This window comes from Rhamphochromis longiceps, linkage group LG20 (genome assembly GCF_057381845.1).
Source record: "Rhamphochromis longiceps isolate RC_006_pf linkage group LG20, R_longiceps_female_GT1.1, whole genome shotgun sequence".
NCBI classification, from domain to species: domain Eukaryota; kingdom Metazoa; phylum Chordata; class Actinopteri; order Cichliformes; family Cichlidae; genus Rhamphochromis; species Rhamphochromis longiceps.
Genome location: NC_140576.1, coordinates 20,141,990 through 20,159,128, shown reverse-complemented (window position 1 = coordinate 20,159,128; position 17,139 = coordinate 20,141,990). Strand labels below are relative to the sequence as shown.

General features: G+C 44.1%; 1 protein-coding gene across 1 annotated transcript in view; it reads left to right on the top strand.

The window, feature by feature from the left end:
• Positions 1–17,139, top strand: part of LOC146645192 (voltage-gated potassium channel subunit beta-2-like) — a 256,340-nt gene that overhangs the window by 176,929 nt on the left and 62,272 nt on the right. The gene's annotated exons all lie outside the window — the stretch shown is intronic.

Here is a 17,139-nt window from a genome sequence, read left to right as displayed (position 1 = left end):
TATTGTGTAGTGTATTCCGTAACTTTACTCAATGAGAATAATGTATTCTGAATACTTTGGATTACTTAATATATTATCAAGCTTTTTACAACTACATGGATCTACTATTGCTATGTGATTTATTACTATTACTGAGGGTTACTCACCATACCAATACCAACTAGATCTTTAAATCTTAATATCAAATGAGTAACAGTAGGGTGGACATTAGGTAAGGCTGCGATTTTTTGCAGTGATCTTGTATAGAAAATTATTCAGCACATACACTCAACAAAAATATAAACGCAACACCTTTGTTACTGCTCCCATTCCCCATGGGATGGACGTAGAGACCTAAAATTCATTCCAGATACACAATATAACCATCCCTCCCAAACAGTGGTCACAAATCAGTCCAAATGTGTGGTAGTGGGCACATCTGCTATATTGAGATAATCCATCCCACCTCACAGGTGTGCCACATCAGGATGCTGATCTGACATCATGAGTAGTGCACAGGTGTACCTCAGACTGCCCACAACAAAAGGCCACCCTGGAATGTGCAGTTTTTTGTGCTATTGGGGGTCTGGGGACCCAGAACCGGTCAGTATCTGGTGTGACCACCATTTGCCTCATGCAGTGCAACACATCGTCGCATGGAGTCTATCAGATTGTCAATTGTAGCCTGTGGAATGTTGGTCCACTCCACGTCAATGGCTGTGCGAGGTTGTTGGATATTCGTGGGAACTGGTACACGCTGTCGTATACGCCGGTCAAGCACATCCCGAACATGCTCAATGAGTGACATGTCCGGTGAGTATGCTGGCCATGCAAGAACTGGGACATTCTCAGCTGCCATCTGCCCTGAACAATGTGAACCATGATTCATCCGTGAAGCGCACACCTCTCCAACGTGCCAGACGCCATCGAATGTGAGCATTTGCCCACACAAGTCTGTTACGGCGACGAGCTGGAGTCAGGTCAAGACCCCGATGAGGACGATGGGCATGCAGTTGAGCGTCCCTGAGACGGTTTCTGACAGTTTGTGCAGAAATTGTTTGGTTGTGCAAACCAATTGTTCCAGCAGCTGTCTGGGTGGCTGGTCTCAGACGATCTTGGAGGTGAACCTGCTGGATGTGGAGGTCCTGGGCTGGTGTGGTTACACGAGGTCTGCGGTTGTGAGGCCGGTTGGATGTGCTGCCATATTCTCTGAAACGCCTGTGGAGACGGCTTATGGTTGAGAAATGAACATTCAATGCACGGGCGACAGATCTGGTTGACATTCCTGCTGTCAGCATGCCAATTGCATGCTCCCTCATTGCTTGTGGCATCTGTGGCATTTTGCTGTGAGACAAAACTGCACATTCCAGGGTGGCCTTTTGTTGTGGGCAGTCTGAGGTACACCTGTGCACTACTCATGATGTCAGATCAGCATCCTGATGTGGCACATCTGTGAGGTGGGATGGATTATCTCAATATAGCAGATGTGCCCACTACCACACATTTGGACTGATTTGTGACCACTGTTTGGGAGGGATGGTTATATTGTGTATCTGGAATGAATTTTAGGTCTCTACGTCCATCCCATGGGGAATGGGAGCAGTAACAAAGGTGTTGCGTTTATATTTTTGTTGAGTGTATATAAAACAGGTCTGTTGCTCCGAACCGTAGTAAAGGGACCTCTGGCTAATATGTCTGATTCCGTGTCGACCTTGTAGCCGAAAGATTACAAAAGCTCATTACAAAACAAAGACAGCTTCTTCGTTAGCACTTGTCTGGGACAACTTTGCTAGCGAGAGACAGAGAGAGGCATTGAAAGGTTGCTTATTGTTTCGGAGGAAAACACGAACACAGTGTACAGTCAAGTCTTTTTGGCTGCAGTGGTTGTTATTATATTTACATGCTTCCATCTCCCGTCTCTGCTCAGTGATAACTCGTACTTTTCAACTCTCCTATTTTTGCACATAACGGGTATAGGGCAATGCTTGGAACACTCTGCTCATATCACTTTCATATTAAATAACTTTTTGAATAATAATTTTAAACAATATTTCTTCATGTGGGCCACAAGTAGGGGTGACATGGACCGCGAAATTGACACACAGGCATTAGAGCCTCTTAATGCGTGTTTTGTTTGGGATTCCACCAGTGTGGAATTACCAAAAACAGAGAGAGCAAAGCCTAACATATGAAACAGGAAAAGACCGCCATGTAATCCATTTATTTCAACAAAGTTGATAGGTTTGTAGCTTGAACCTATTCGCTGGAACGTTGAGGACAATATAATTACACAGCAAAGCAAGACACGAGTAGGCAAAGTTCTTCATGTTACTCATGCATGAGGGAGACCACTCCTTTTATTGTGGTTACATGAATATGCATAGGGTCATTAACATATGACGTCTACATACACACAAAGAGTACTTTGCCTGTGTGTGTGTGTGTGTGTGTGTGTGTGTGTGTGTGTATGTGTGTGTGTGTGTGTGTGTGTGTGTGTGTGTGTGGTGTGTGTGGTGAGGTCAAGATGTGACCCTGTGAAGAGTCTAGCGGGTCCATCTGAACAAAAGGCTCTTATACTTAAACAGATATACGTGTGTTTGCTAAACCATATATCAGAAAGAGAAGATACGACCTCTCCTAGGAGGTGTGTGATCTATGCCAGAACACTCTAGAGAGGAGTGAACGCACTCCCCTCTTCATGCTACACAGAGTTGTTACAGACCTCCTAGGATGAGACATTCTTTCAATCTACAAATGATTATACACCTCTAAGCATATATGGTTAAATATTTCTAAGCATAAATGACAATCAACAATACAAAACCTAACATTCCCCCCTTTTTGACCTTTATGCTTGAAAAGCTCCCAGTTATGATCACCTCATGTCTGACAGTGTCAATGCAAACATTTTTATATTCAGCATATGTCAAATCACCCTAAATTACCGAAAAAGTACACAGTTTAATAAATGTATTAGCAGTTATCCCATTCCTCATTGATCTCATCCAATGGCAAACTACATCCTACGAGCAAACAAAGAAATTGTTAATTTAATAGTTAAAATAAAAAAGTAACATTTTCAAAAACATCTCAGCTTGGTGGTGCTTCCTCCGGGTGTGCAAATCACATGTCTCTCTGCAGAGTGGTTTGAGTTCTGCAGGGCGTCATGAATGTCTCTTCCAGTTGTTTCCATCAGTGTCCATAGGACCAGAGTCCAAATGTATGTAGAATAGACATTCAAACATACCAGTTGGTTTTGTTGTTTGTCAACATGGGTCTCAGCTATTTCCAATGCTGCAGACCTCATAGGAAACTGCTGTTATCACCACCATAGCTTCTGGTTCCTGTGCTTTTCACAGAATCATCATGTCATCCTTAGACTCCCTCTGCGTCGTCGATGGAGCTTGGCACGCTCCCCTCATCCCTCGAGTTTTCATGTCCCAACGCTGCTGAAGATTTAAGGCAGAGCACGTCGTACACCTTAATTGTCTTCCTCAGCGTCAATATTGAATCTTTCATTTTATTTAAATCTTGCTGTGGGAAGTCTCCTCTTGATCTCCTGGAAGCTCAGTAGCACAGCTCTCTGTGTGATGTCTGCTGTGCTGAAGATGATCTCTGATCCTCCTGAAGTCTCCCTCCTGGCCTCAGCTCCCATCTTGTGGACGATCCTCTCAGGCACTCCTTCTCGTCACGCATAGTCCTGATTTTGGGCCTGCTGGACCTGTCTCAAAACACTCAGCTTCTCTGCCTTCCTCCTGGTTCAGCTGATTCAGCCGTCACGCCTCGCACTTGGTTGCCCTAGAGTTGATCAGAGGCTGGAGGTTGAAGTGCGAGCTTACCCTACAGGGGCTCAATCAGCACTCCCCCCTCACCACTGAAACAACCAAGTGTGAGATTTCTCTATTGTGCTGTCTTGAGGGTGCTGGGGTTTCCTGGGACCTCGACCTCTTTGCAATGGCTCTGATAAATCCAGGAGGGTCTCTCCGCTATTTTACAGGCAGTTGAAATGGTCAGAAGCACTTGAATTGGCCTCTGGAACTCCCCCTTGGTACAGCCCTCATTCCAACGCAGTTTCATGGTCCTTGCTGTGGCTCCAAGGTCTGATTTCATGATGGGCCCCAACCAGCTTGACCTTTGACCTCAGCCACTGCCTGGGCTGTCAGCTATGCGCTTCTCACTGGGCCTCTGAAGATTTCTCAGGAGATTACTGCTGCACCTGTATTTCCTTGCTAGGAAGACAAACTATTTGGAGAGCATGTCAACAATCATCAAACCACATTCTTTAGTTCAGTGAACTTCACTTATAGGCCATCAAAGCCTCATCTTAACATGGATGCACCACTTGCATAGGTTTAATACCCGTAAATAAACGGCTAATCACACAAATCACTGCAACAATAATAAAAAACATTGTTTAATGTTAATTCTGGACCCCACCTCTTGATTCATGGACACTCCCACGAGTCAACTCATCAAACCTGGATCCCTATCTTAAAGAAAAAAGGTTAGCTAGATCATATCCCAGGCAACATCAGGGCATCTCCTCCCCAGGAGCAGCACCACCCTGGACCTATAATCCTGCAATGAAAATCTTAGTGTGTTTTGCATATTAAGTCTGCTTAACACCTGGCTCTCCCAGGAGCCTGCATACACACCATCATGGCCTGGAAAGCAAGATTTGGAAGTAAAATCAAACTTCACACTTATAAAAAATTGTATCATAAGAACAATAAGCATTCAGCACGGGCAAGACAAGTGTCATGTGCAGGTTTTCTCAAATCATTAAATCACTATTATTACCATAATTCGCCTCAAACATGGATCATCCCATGTGCTCAGTTAACATTAATGTAATCAGTGACTTCTCTTAAGCAAAGTCACTCAACTCAACAATCACTATGAGCTCAATAGCCCATCTTCAACTATACCATAAACACTGCATCCCTTATTCGGTTTTCTCATGTCACTTGTCCACTTCAGCTGAATCCTCCACATGCACTTTTAGAAAAACAAACATTAGCAACACACTTGGATTATCCTGGTGGGCAGGCGTCGGCCATCCACATTCCAGAGGTGCCATAAAAACACCATAAAGTTAGCCATCCCTAGCCGTGGAAAGAATGTCATTCACATATAAACCCAGAAATCCTGTAGTAGGAAAAACATCAACTAATCCTCTTATAAATCACATGATCAAACACATGATTAACCATCTGCTGTAAAAAGAAATGTAAATGTTAGCGCTGCGCAGGTGTATACACTTTCTCACAGTAATCTCTGTGAGCAACACAAGGTAGTGAATGACACACACACATAGTAAATTCACAGACAGAGAAAATGGCATTTAAAAGGTTAAATCGTCATGCAACCTCGAATGTTGCTGTCATCTTTCTGCTCCTGTAACAAAAAACACATAAATTCATCCACCCTTTTGTCCTGTCTAGGTGGAGGTTAACCTTGAGTCGTGGTCAAGTCCTGTCAGCTTTTACCAGTCAGTCAGTTTGTTTTTTATTTCCATTCATTCATTCATTCTTTCTTTGCTGATAGTGGAACTTGTCGTCGCATTTAGTTTCCACTTCCAGCAAAATGACGTCATTTCAAAAGAAAAAGAAGAACTTTTAGATCGGATTACATCGCTGAATCCTTTTTGGACAGGAACTTGTCCCAATAAGTGGCTTTCTCCAGAGCCCATTTTAATGTGGAAAAACCCACCCGCAACGTCCCTCTTGACAGGTCATAAAGCACTTTCAATTCCCGACGTGCAGATCTTCTTAAAGAAAAGAAATAGACAAACAAAATCAGTGCCTGTTCAAAAATGAAAAATGAAAAATAACAGAGATTATCAAACCAAACTTTCAGTGCACTGTGAAAGTATCAAAATAAAAAGGCCTTGTTAAGTCATGACACAAACTCCTCATCAACTTCACAACAGGAGAAGAATCATCAGCTAAATTCACTCCAAACCAACCATCAGCTGCACAACACACAACATAACCCTAATGTCATATTAGCTATGAGTTTAATCACCAGGTATGTGCTCTTCACTCATTTAGGCCACAGATCTATTCACTTTTCCTTTTCCCTTCATCATAAAACATGTGACATGGTGTCATGCACTTCACAAAAAAAAAAGTTTGTTCTGACGTATTCAGAGTTGTGTATCTAAATACAGGATTCACTCGCACATCAAAACAGGAAACTCAGTGTTTTAAAGTCTCCACTCAACACACAACAAACTCCAACACATCCCATTCACTCGTGCTAGAATTCAGTCACCTTTCATTAATCTAAAACCGATCAACTAATTTGCATATCAGCTATTAACCCACTAAGTTGACAGGACAACAGAAATGCATGTTCAAAATAGTATCACAAAAGACAATTTCCCTCATACAGTAAATTACTTGTGCTGCATCAATCAAGCAGGAAGCTTCTCCCAATTTACTATATTAACAACTAAATTTATTGTCAGATCACTGGTTGCTCAAACCAGAATCTTTTTTCCCACAAGTTTAAATTGTTGTCCTGCAACCTAGAGAGTCAATTTTTTGCATTGGATAAATTCAGTATTTAATAACAAGTGTCTGCTAAATTGACACTATTTTAACACTGATGAAAGATAACAAGCTAATTTTCATTGCATGTGTGTTTGTGTTATTAGGCAGGTCTAATGCATGTCTGTGGAGCTGCATCTCCAGCAGGGCATGTTCTTAAAGCTGCCTTTCCTACACATTTCTCTACTATTATTTGATCATTTCTTAACTAATGTGCTATGAGTCCACTGGTTTTTGCATCACACGAGGTGACTTGGACAAGATGATAAACAGACTCACACGCTTAAGATGTTGTCTAATCTTCATGAGTTATTTTGTGTTTGGAATTGTTAGTAGGGTTAATGCATGTTCTGCTTGTTTGTGTGATTTTGTATGTTTCTATTTTCGCAGTGTTTCAGACTCCTTCACAATTTTCCAACTTAACCAGTCAGTTTTGTTTTTCCCAGGTTTGCTAACCCAAATTTTGATTTCCCACATTTAATAACAAAATTTGTGTTCTCACCACTCTCACTCTATTGTCCTCTCCCACTTCAATAGTCCAATAGCCGGCAGTTCTCCTTCAGCTTTGTCCTGTGTTCCACTGTCTCTTCTTGCCATTTTACTCCACAGGTGGCAAATGTCAAACTCCAACTGTTCAGTTCTCCTCAAACGTTTTCTTCACATGCACAGTGAAGTTTCAGCTTGTTGTAAACACAGTGCCATTCATCCGATCAGTCAGGATGATGGGTTTGCTCTTCTTCTCTGATGCTGTTTGTCCACATTGCTGCTGCTTTGCTGGGACTCTGCTCAGGACTTGCTGCTGTCTCTTTATCATGTTATTGCTTTGGAGCTGCATTCCTTGTCTTCAGGGAGGAGTGAGAGCTTGCTTGCTTGTGAGGTTGAGAGACACATGGCGCTGTAAATAAGTCAGCCAGAAACTTGGCCTGCATGTTTCCAATGATGTTAAACTATAACTTTCTTCCGACTGCTGCATGTGGAAAATTGATTCAGGTCTGCTTTTCACCTGAAAGTGACAAACTAAGACATTTTTATTATTATCATCACTGCTTAATCAACACACATCTCTCTCTCTCTCTGTGTGTGTGTTTTTGTGAACAATCCTTTCTTAAAAGCAGAAAATGAAATTGTAGTTGTTTTTTGGCTGATCAACACAAAACCTTCTCCCTATGATTATTTTTCATCTACAATATAAATTCTTTCTCTTTTTCACTCTCTTTTTTTTCTTTACTATAGCTGGTGACCTGCAGAATCACCGCTCTTCACAATCAGAGGCAATTACTTTTACACAGCGCACAGAAACACTGTGATGTCAGACACATTCACACTCACTTTTTCATCTGCATAAATAAATCACATGGCTGATGTGGCAGGCCTTCTCCACACGCTCTCCAAGGCTGGTGTGTTTTCTGAAAACTTCTAACATTTGAATCTCTTCCATTTATAAGCCTGCGATTAACCGCACGGCTCAGGTCCACGTGAAACCCGCGTGAACGCGCTCGCGTGAACCCGCGCAGCTGTTGAGCCGCCGCTCTCTCACATTTTTATTTAAATACTTTGTGCTGCCAGGAGCAAAGTCCAGCACAAACGTCTGTCTCCCTCCGACTCACCCTTGGTTGCTTAGAAACCCATGATAACAACAACAGTCGGTGTCACAGACCACGTGTTCTGCTCCGCACACACTCACACAACAACAACAACAACAACGATGACAACAACGACAACAACACAAAATAGGCCTATTGTCCAGCACATTCTGGACCCCGCGGAACTTCTCAACTCCCCACAAAGCGGCGGAGAACCACCTCTCGCTCCACAAAGCAGCGAGGAACCTCTCGCTCCACAAAGTAGCGAGGAACCTCTCAACGCCCCCCAAAGTGGCGGAGAACTCACCTCTCGCTGCACAAAGTAGCGAGGAACCTCTCAACGCCTCACACAGTGGCGGAGAACTCACCTCTCGCTGCACAAAGTAGCGAGGAACCTCTCAACGCCTCACACAGTGGCGGAGAACTCACCTCTCGCTGCACAAAGTAGCGAGGAACTCACTTATTGCTCCACAAAGTAGCGAACTTCTCAACGCCTCACACAGTGGCGGAGACTGCACAACCACACGGTTATAGAGTCGGGCTCTTCAAACTTACTTGGTGTTGCTTAGCGTGTAATATCAGCCTCGGATCCCGCCGATCGTCATTCATTGAGGAGAAAAGACAGACAGTTAATCCACAGGAACTTCCTGGCTGACGTCAGTCTTTCAGCGTGTCCCTCCTCCCCTCGGTTAATGCCGATTCCAGGGCTCCAGCTCTCGAAGGACCAATTAATGATAGGTTTGTAGCTTGAACCTATTCGCTGGAACGTTGAGGACAATATAATTACACAGCAAAGCAAGACACGAGTAGGCAAAGTTCTTCATGTTACTCATGCATGAGGGAGACCTGCCTGGAGCCAAGTGTCGTTCCACCACTTGACCTCCGTCAGACTCTCAGCCAGGTCCCCCATAGCACTCCTTTTATTGTGGTTACATGAATATGCATAGGGTCATTAACATATGACGTCTACATACACACAAAGAGTACTTTGCCTGTGTGTGTGTGTGTGTGTGTGTGTGTGTGTGTGTGTGTGTGTGGTGAGGTCAAGATGTGACCCTGTGAAGAGTCTAGCGGGTCCATCTGAACAAAAGGCTCTTACACTTAAACAGATATACGTGTGTTTGCTAAACCATATATCAGAAAGAGAAGATAAGATCTCTCCTAGGAGGTGTGTGATCTATGCCAGAACACTCTAGAGAGGAGTGAACGCACTCCCCTCTTCATGCTACACAGAGTTGTTACAGACCTCCTAGGATGAGACATTCTTTCAATCTACAAATGATTATACACCTCTAAGCATATATGGTTAAATATTTCTAAGCATAAATGACAATCAACAATACAAAACCTAACAAAGTAACTGTAGAGGCTAAGCCTACGCTTGAAGCCACTGAGGTGGTCGCTAACAGGGGTGACGCGATGTCATTGGTATGCATGAATTAAGTAAACAGTCCAATAAATCCAGCAGTATGTATCTTGTCCTTTTTGGTCTTTATTCCGTATCAACTTAACATAACAGCGCAACGGTCACAAACTGTTTGCCTTCTTACAATTAATGACACTCCTTTTTTTTTTTTTTTTTTTTTTGCCTGTCCCGTTTGGCTCTTTTGCCATCAGAATTGTTGTCTAAAGGCAAAGAAAGATGCCCAACGGATTTACTTTACCAAATTGACCATCCCAGCCTTGCCATAATGGTCCATTTGATTCACCTTTTATTGTTTATTTTATTTTCACTTGCTGAATACGGGACAGACTTGACTGGGGGAAAGAAGGGGAGAAAGAAAGAGGGAAAGAGAAACAGCTGAGAAGAGGGACGGGGGAGAAGGGCAAAAAACAAAAACCAACAGAATGGGCAGGGGAAAAAAAGAAACAGAAAATGCATATGTCGATCACCTGGATCACCTGTTGAAAAAGAAAAAAGAAAACAAGCAGAAGAGAACAAGAGTAATAGAATAAACAACATCACAATGATATATGGGAATATGACAGTAAATACTAAATATTAAACATTATTGTGCAGCACATAAGATCAACAGAACACAGTGTGCTTTGAGGTAGAAGCCAAAAAGGGTGTAGTTTGTGGGTGCGATCACCCGTGTGTACACCTATGAGCATGGACGCGCTTGTTTTTTTAAAAGGCTCCTTCATGTAATGATCTGCTAGAGGGTGTGGGGGGGCCACAGCCCCGTCCTCCAGGGCATGAAGCAGGTATGGAGGAGATCAAAACTCCAGACATCCAGAGGCCCCCAGAACACAAGAGACCAAGGTAGACTAACAGAGGGGCAGCCGCGCCACTGTCCCAGAAAGAGCTGAGGAGAGTCCCAGATGAGGGCTCACTCAGCAGCCGCGGAGCAGAAGCCAAGGGGAGTTGCAGTGACGCGTCCGTGAGCTCTGCCGGCAGCCAGCTGTGCCTGAGTGACCGAGCCCCAGGCCGAGAGGCTGGGGCCACCCCACCTCCGAAGTGGCCCGAGCGAGCCCCAGGCTCCAGGCCCCGATAAGCGGCTGCCAAGGAGTGAGCCGGTGTGTACCTGGACGCCCATCCCCAGACACAAAGAACCACCAACGCACCGATGTCTGACGGAGTCCGCCACTGGCAGGGGAAGTGGTGGTGGGGGGAGATAGGCCTCCAAACCTTGGCGGGCCTGAGATGTCCCCAGAGAGGTGGCGTCTGATACCCAATCTGACATATACAGGGAGTGCAGAATTATTAGGCAAGTTGTATTTTTGAGGAATAATTTTATTATTGAACAACAACCATGTTCTCAGTGAACCCAAAAAGCTCATTAATATCAAAGCTGAATGTTTTTGGAAGTAGTTTTTAGTTTGTTTTTAGTGTTAGCTATTTTAAGGGGATATCTGTGTGTGCAGGTGACTATTACTGTGCATAATTATTAGGCAACTTAACAAAAATATACCCATTTGAATTATTTATTTTTTACCAGTGAAACCAATATAACATCTCCACATTCACAAATATACATTTCTGACATTCAAAAACAAAACAAAAACAAATCAGCGACCAATATAGCCACCTTTCTTTGCAAGGACACTCAAAAGCCTGCCATCCATGGATTCTGTCAGTGCTTTGATCTGTTCACCATCAACATTGCGTGCAGCAGCAACCACAGCCTCCCAGACACTGTTCAGAGAGGTGTACTGTTTTCCCTCCTTGTAAATCTCACATTTGATGATGGACCACAGGTTCTCAATGGGGTTCATATCAGGTGAACAAGGTGGCCATGTCATTAGTTTTTCTTCTTTCTTGCCAGGCACGCTGTGGAGTACTTGGACGCGAGTGATGGAGCATTGTCCTGCATGAAAATCATGTTTTTCTTGAAGGATGCAGACTTCTTCCTGTACCACTGCTTGAAGAAGGTGTCTTCCAGAAACTGGCAGTAGGACTGGGAGTTGAGCTTGACTCCATCCTCAACCCGAAAAGGCCCCACAAGCTCATCTGTGATGATACCAGCCCAAACCAGTACTCCACCTCCACCTTGCTGGCGTCTGAGTCGGACTGGAGCTCTCTGCCCTTTACCAATCCAGCCACAGGCCCATCCATCTGGCCCATCAAGACTCACTCTCATTTCATCAGTCCATAAAACCTTAGAAAAATCAGTCTTGAGATATTTCTTGGCTCAGTCTTGACGTTTCAGCTTGTGTGTCTTGTTCAGTGGTGGTCTGCTGCATCCCTCTGCAAGATATCTCACTATTTTTGACTTTTCTGAGCCTGTCAAGTCCTTCTTTTGAGCCGCAAAGAATGGGGGTGAGAGAAGACTTCAAACATCCCTCCACCCGCTCATTGTAGTGTTGATGCATGTGTGTTCTAAGGTGCATTTAAAACCCAGGAGGGCATGGAGCTACCTGCCAGAGAGCAGCAGGTATGCGCATAGTCCCTCCTGCTAGCCCTCAATGTCTACGTGTATTTAAAATTGAGAGGTGGGCAACGATGCCAGGGGTGAGGTGTACACCCTGATGGTAATTTGGATTCCGTGTATCGTGCCCACCCCCAAGATCCTATATGTATGTGTAATGAGAGTGTGAGTAATGTGAATGTCTAAGTTGTGGGATAAAATTGAGGCAGAGGCAGCCAGAAGGGGACAGAGGGGGGAGTAGCCTCCTCTGCACCCTGGTGACATACCCCTACTCCAAGGCCCTGCATGTGTGGGTGGTTGTGGTGGAGCGGGAAGAGGGAGGCAGCTGGAGATGGGGAGGGAAGGAAGGGAGGGGCAAGTGACCCCTCCCTGGGGCCAGCTCCCCCGCTGACCCCAGTAGGCACCCCCATACTCCGCGACCCGCCAGGGAAAGGGGGCCCAGGCCAATCCAGACCGGGGCCCAGTGCAGCAGCGCCTCCCGGCCCCACAGAGCCCGGGACAGTCCACCCAACCCCACCACAGAGAAAACTGCACCCACCCCACCATCCACTCATCTTCCAGACTACATAAGACAATAGACACCCAGGCTGAGATCTTCCTCCACCTCTCCTGTATCTCCCCCTCCTGCAGAGAGAGTTCCTGAAGAGAGGAAAGCTCCTGTATGATGTGACAATCTCCCCCACCAGTTGAAGAGCCCCCCAGGTGGCTCGACGCACCGGCGGCACCCTGCGCCAGGGCTGGGCCCCCATGCACCCACCCGCCCACAACCCCGGCAACACACCAACCAGGACCCAAGCCCCCGAGGCCTGGCCAGGGCCCCAGCCCAGAGACGGAGCACCCCCAGAACCTCACGCCCATCCCGGACCCACCCAGGGGCAGCCAGGCTACCAGGTCAGTAACCCACGTCCGTCAGCACAGACCCTCCCCTAGCCCCGCTGCACGCAGCCACGAGGAAACAGTCACCTGAGAGCCAACAGAGCCCCTAACCGGACATGACCGCTACCCCGGGTTTAGCCCCCCAAGGAAGATGCCTCCGGGGAACCCCCTGACCCCCTAATCCTGTCCCTACCCCCACACCAATCACAACAGTGAAGGCGGGACCAAACTATGACCCCCCACCCCCACTAGGTGATGAAACTGATCAAAGGAGCCCAGAGCAATTGATCTGATGTGGTGGCAGAGGCTGTATCAAGACTAATGTAATCTAATAGATAATTTCTATATTGGTTAGAATTAAGATTATTTTTATTTTTCCAGTTCATGAGGACTGTTTTCCTGGCTATGCATAGGGCAGTGAAAACCATATGGGCTATATTCTTTTCTGAAGTGACATTATCTAACTTGCCCAACAAACACACTAAGGGGGAAGTTGGAATGTTACATTTCAGACACTTTGATAAGTCTTCACATATCTCGCGCCAAAACTTCTGAACTAGTGGACAGAACCAAAGAGCGTGGATATAATTGTCCGGTGAATTGGTTTGGCAGTCTGAGCAGTTGTTGGTAGACGTAAAGCCCATCTTGAACATCCAATGACCTGGGGTCCGTTCTTCGTACCTCGCTAAGTAAGTTAGCTGGATTTGATTGTTGACAATTTCGCGTGATCTTGGATCGTTCGGTTCCCCGAAGCTCATCCGGGACTTGCTGTCATAGCAACAGATCCGTAAGCGTAAACCTGCTCGGGAGCAGGCTTACTTTATGTAAACAAGATTAGATCGCGGCCACTCAGGTATGTCCGCTTCATGTATACGAAATCAACAGCGATATTTTACCACTGTTTTTCCATAAATAAATATTATCAATGTAACTAAAGTTAATGCAGTACTTGATCCTTTTATTGATTCCATACAGATACATACAGGTCATTTCCTAAAAAAAGGGAAATGTACTATTAATCATTCTATTTCATGTATTTGATTATTTCAGATGTACTTCATATTTTAGAGTTGTAATTGTAAATTAATTCGTGTAATCAAGATGAGAGACCACGGCTATAAAAGCGAAGGTGTATTTGGGAAGTCTGTCGCAGCCATGTCCTGTCCGTATACGCGAGCCACCCATTGCGGAAGGTGCAAGATTGATAAGGAGAGTTTTCAGAATTCAGAGTATATTGCGGGATAGACAGGATCCTTTAACTCAGCGCGACAGTGTGCTCATAGAGAGATATCGATTTTCCCGTGAGGGTATTATTTACTTAACCAACTTGTTGACAAGGGGGTGCAGGACCACCACCTGTCTTTTTTTGCTCTGCCCTTTTCTTGGTTGCTGTTATAAACAAACAAACAGATTATTTCAGGGTCTCTTTTCAAGAGACTAAAAGCAATATAAGTGATAAATATTACCATTCTGTAGAATATTCTTATATTTCACTTTTACTTGTTCCCATGTTCTAGTGGGTCCTGTCTTGGCTCTAATGTGAAAGAGGATATAATGTAATATAATATAATATAATGTAATATAATATAATATAATATAATATAATATAATATAATATAATATAGTGTAATATAATAAATTTACCCTACCGCCTACTGGTGATGGCCAGAGGGGCCGATGGCGCGATATGGCAGCCTGGCTTCTGTCAGTCTGCCCCACGGCAGCTGTGGCTACAACCGTAGCTTGCCTCCACCAGTGTGTGAATGTGACAGTGAATGAATAGTGGCATTGTAAAGCGCTTTGGGTGCCTTGAAAAGCGCTATATAAATCCAATCCATTATTATTATTATTATTAAATTACTTACAAGTTTAATTTGTCAGCAACTTTCTGCCAGCCATCTCTCCTTGCTTTTGCAGCCTTTGCAGTGTTCCCTTGCGTTTTAATTAAACTCTGAAACTCCTGAAATCCCTCAATCACGAGTTCTTGCTCTGCTGCCGAAAAATACCGAGCGCGCTCCTTCGACATTTTCGCCGACCAATCAAAGGGTTGCCGATCAATGTTTCTACTATCGATGCGTAGCCCCTGTTAAGCCACCCAGTGATCTCACATTACTTCATCCAGCTATACTAATCGTCAACAACAGGTGTGTTCGGAGAACCGGAATAGCGAGCTCAAAGTTAGCGCGATGATTTGATCTTGGATGTGTCATTTGATCTTGGATGTAGTAAGCGAGGTACGAAGAACGGACCCCTGTATAGTGCACTCTATGTAATATTTTGTATTGAATTAATTGAAGACTGGGATTTCTAATTAGATGAAAGGTTTTTAAGCAAATCTGAGACCAGAAGTTTAGGTCTAAGTTAACTGATAAATCCGCTTCCCATTTTGCAATAGGAAGTGATATTGATTCATCTGTTTTAGAAAGCATTCTGTATATTTTGGATAGTAATTTGGGGGTTTTAAGAGTAAGAAATTGAACCACGCTTGGTGGTGTTTGTAGTTCAACTTGACCCGGTTTAAATTTCTTTTTTACTATGGATTTAATTTGTTGATATACTAAAAATCTTTTCTTGTTGATCCCATATTGTGTAACTAGTCTGTCAAATGAAATAAATTCTGTTCCTTCTAGTATATGTTCTAAATATTTGATTCCTTTACCACTCCAATCTGAAAAGTTTATCATATTATTGTTTTGTAATATGTCAGGGTTGTTCCAGATAGGTGTATGTTTGCATGGGATTAATGAAGACGCCGTCAATTTTAGCAACTCCCACCATGCTGTCAGAGAAGAGCTGATGTTGATGCTTTTAAAGCATTCATGTCGTTGGATGTTTGAGCTGGAGGATGTCTGGTCATTTGTTCTGACACAAGCTGTTGGGGAATTATATAATATTTTTAACCAGTTTATGAAAGAGGATCCACAACCAAATTTGTGTAAAGTTGCAAATAGAAATTTCCAGTTAACTCTGTCAAATGCTTTTTCTGCGTCTAAAGAGAATATTGTAGTTTCTAGGTTTTTACTGTATGAGTAGTCTATCAAATTAAGTAATCTACGAGTATTTGTTGATGAGTGCCTAACTTTTATGAAACCAGTTTGGTCAGGATGAGTTAAGAGGGGGGTTAAAGGAGCTTGCAAAGAAAACGTCTGGACTTCTTTAAGTTACTTGAAGACGTTTCACCTCTCATCCGAGAAGCTTCTTCAGTTCTAAGGTCAAATGGTGGAGAGTCCCAGATATAAACCTAGTGGGAGTATCCCCCCACAGAGGGACAAAAGGATCCCCTGATGATCCTCTAATCGCATGAGCCAAGGTGTGAAACTGGGTGTGGGTCCCAATCAGCCAGAGTTTCGGGTGAGTTCATTGTGAAACCTGGCCCCACCTTATCATGCGAATTCCTGAGGTCAGATTGTGTCAGGATGTGAGTGGGCGTTAAGGCGTCTGGGAAGGGATCTCAAAACTGGATTATAGATGGCAGAGAGTTGGTGTCGTAAACCCCCGCCTCTGTTCAAAGATGGTCGCTCACAGTGGACATAGATGGCTTCTTTCACTCCTCTTTCAAACCATCTGTCCTCTCTGTCCAAAATGTGAACATTGGCATCCTCGAAAGAGTGTCCTTTATCCTTAAGATGCAGAAACTAGCGGATTATAGGAACCATCTCCGTTTCAACCTAAGATGTAGACAAAGCAGAGTTGTTCCTAAGAGCCTGCGCCTTGGATCCACTGTCAGAGCAGACTTGATTCTACAGAGAGCACAAAATCACCTTTTAAGTGAAAGGATAAGACAGGTCCATTTCACCATAGATGCCCTCCAGATCAAGATCAGCCAGACCCTGCAGGAACTGGAAATCCTTCTACCCTCTCCAATCTTAGAAGAGGTTTACAAGTTTGTGGACAAGGCTCAGCGGGCCCAACACTCTAAAGGAAAAGAAAGACAACGCAGGAAATTTCACACCTTGCTTTCAAAAACACACACTCCTCCTCCTGAACCTACACAACCCAGAGAAGAAAACACACCTGATGCCAGTCAGGAGAAATGGGTTAAGAACTTTTCAGACAGGATTCTCACTGAACCTGAAAAGAGAGTATTAGCCAAAGGACTCAATTTTGCCATTTCTCCACAACAGTTGCCCATAGTGGACCTCATCACAGCCACAGAATCTGCCATACGGATTAATAAATTATCACAGACATTATCACAGACAGAAGCAGAGCAAATCAGGATGAAAGTCTCAATTAAAGAGTTTTATTAAAGTCTCAATTCATACTAACTAAAAG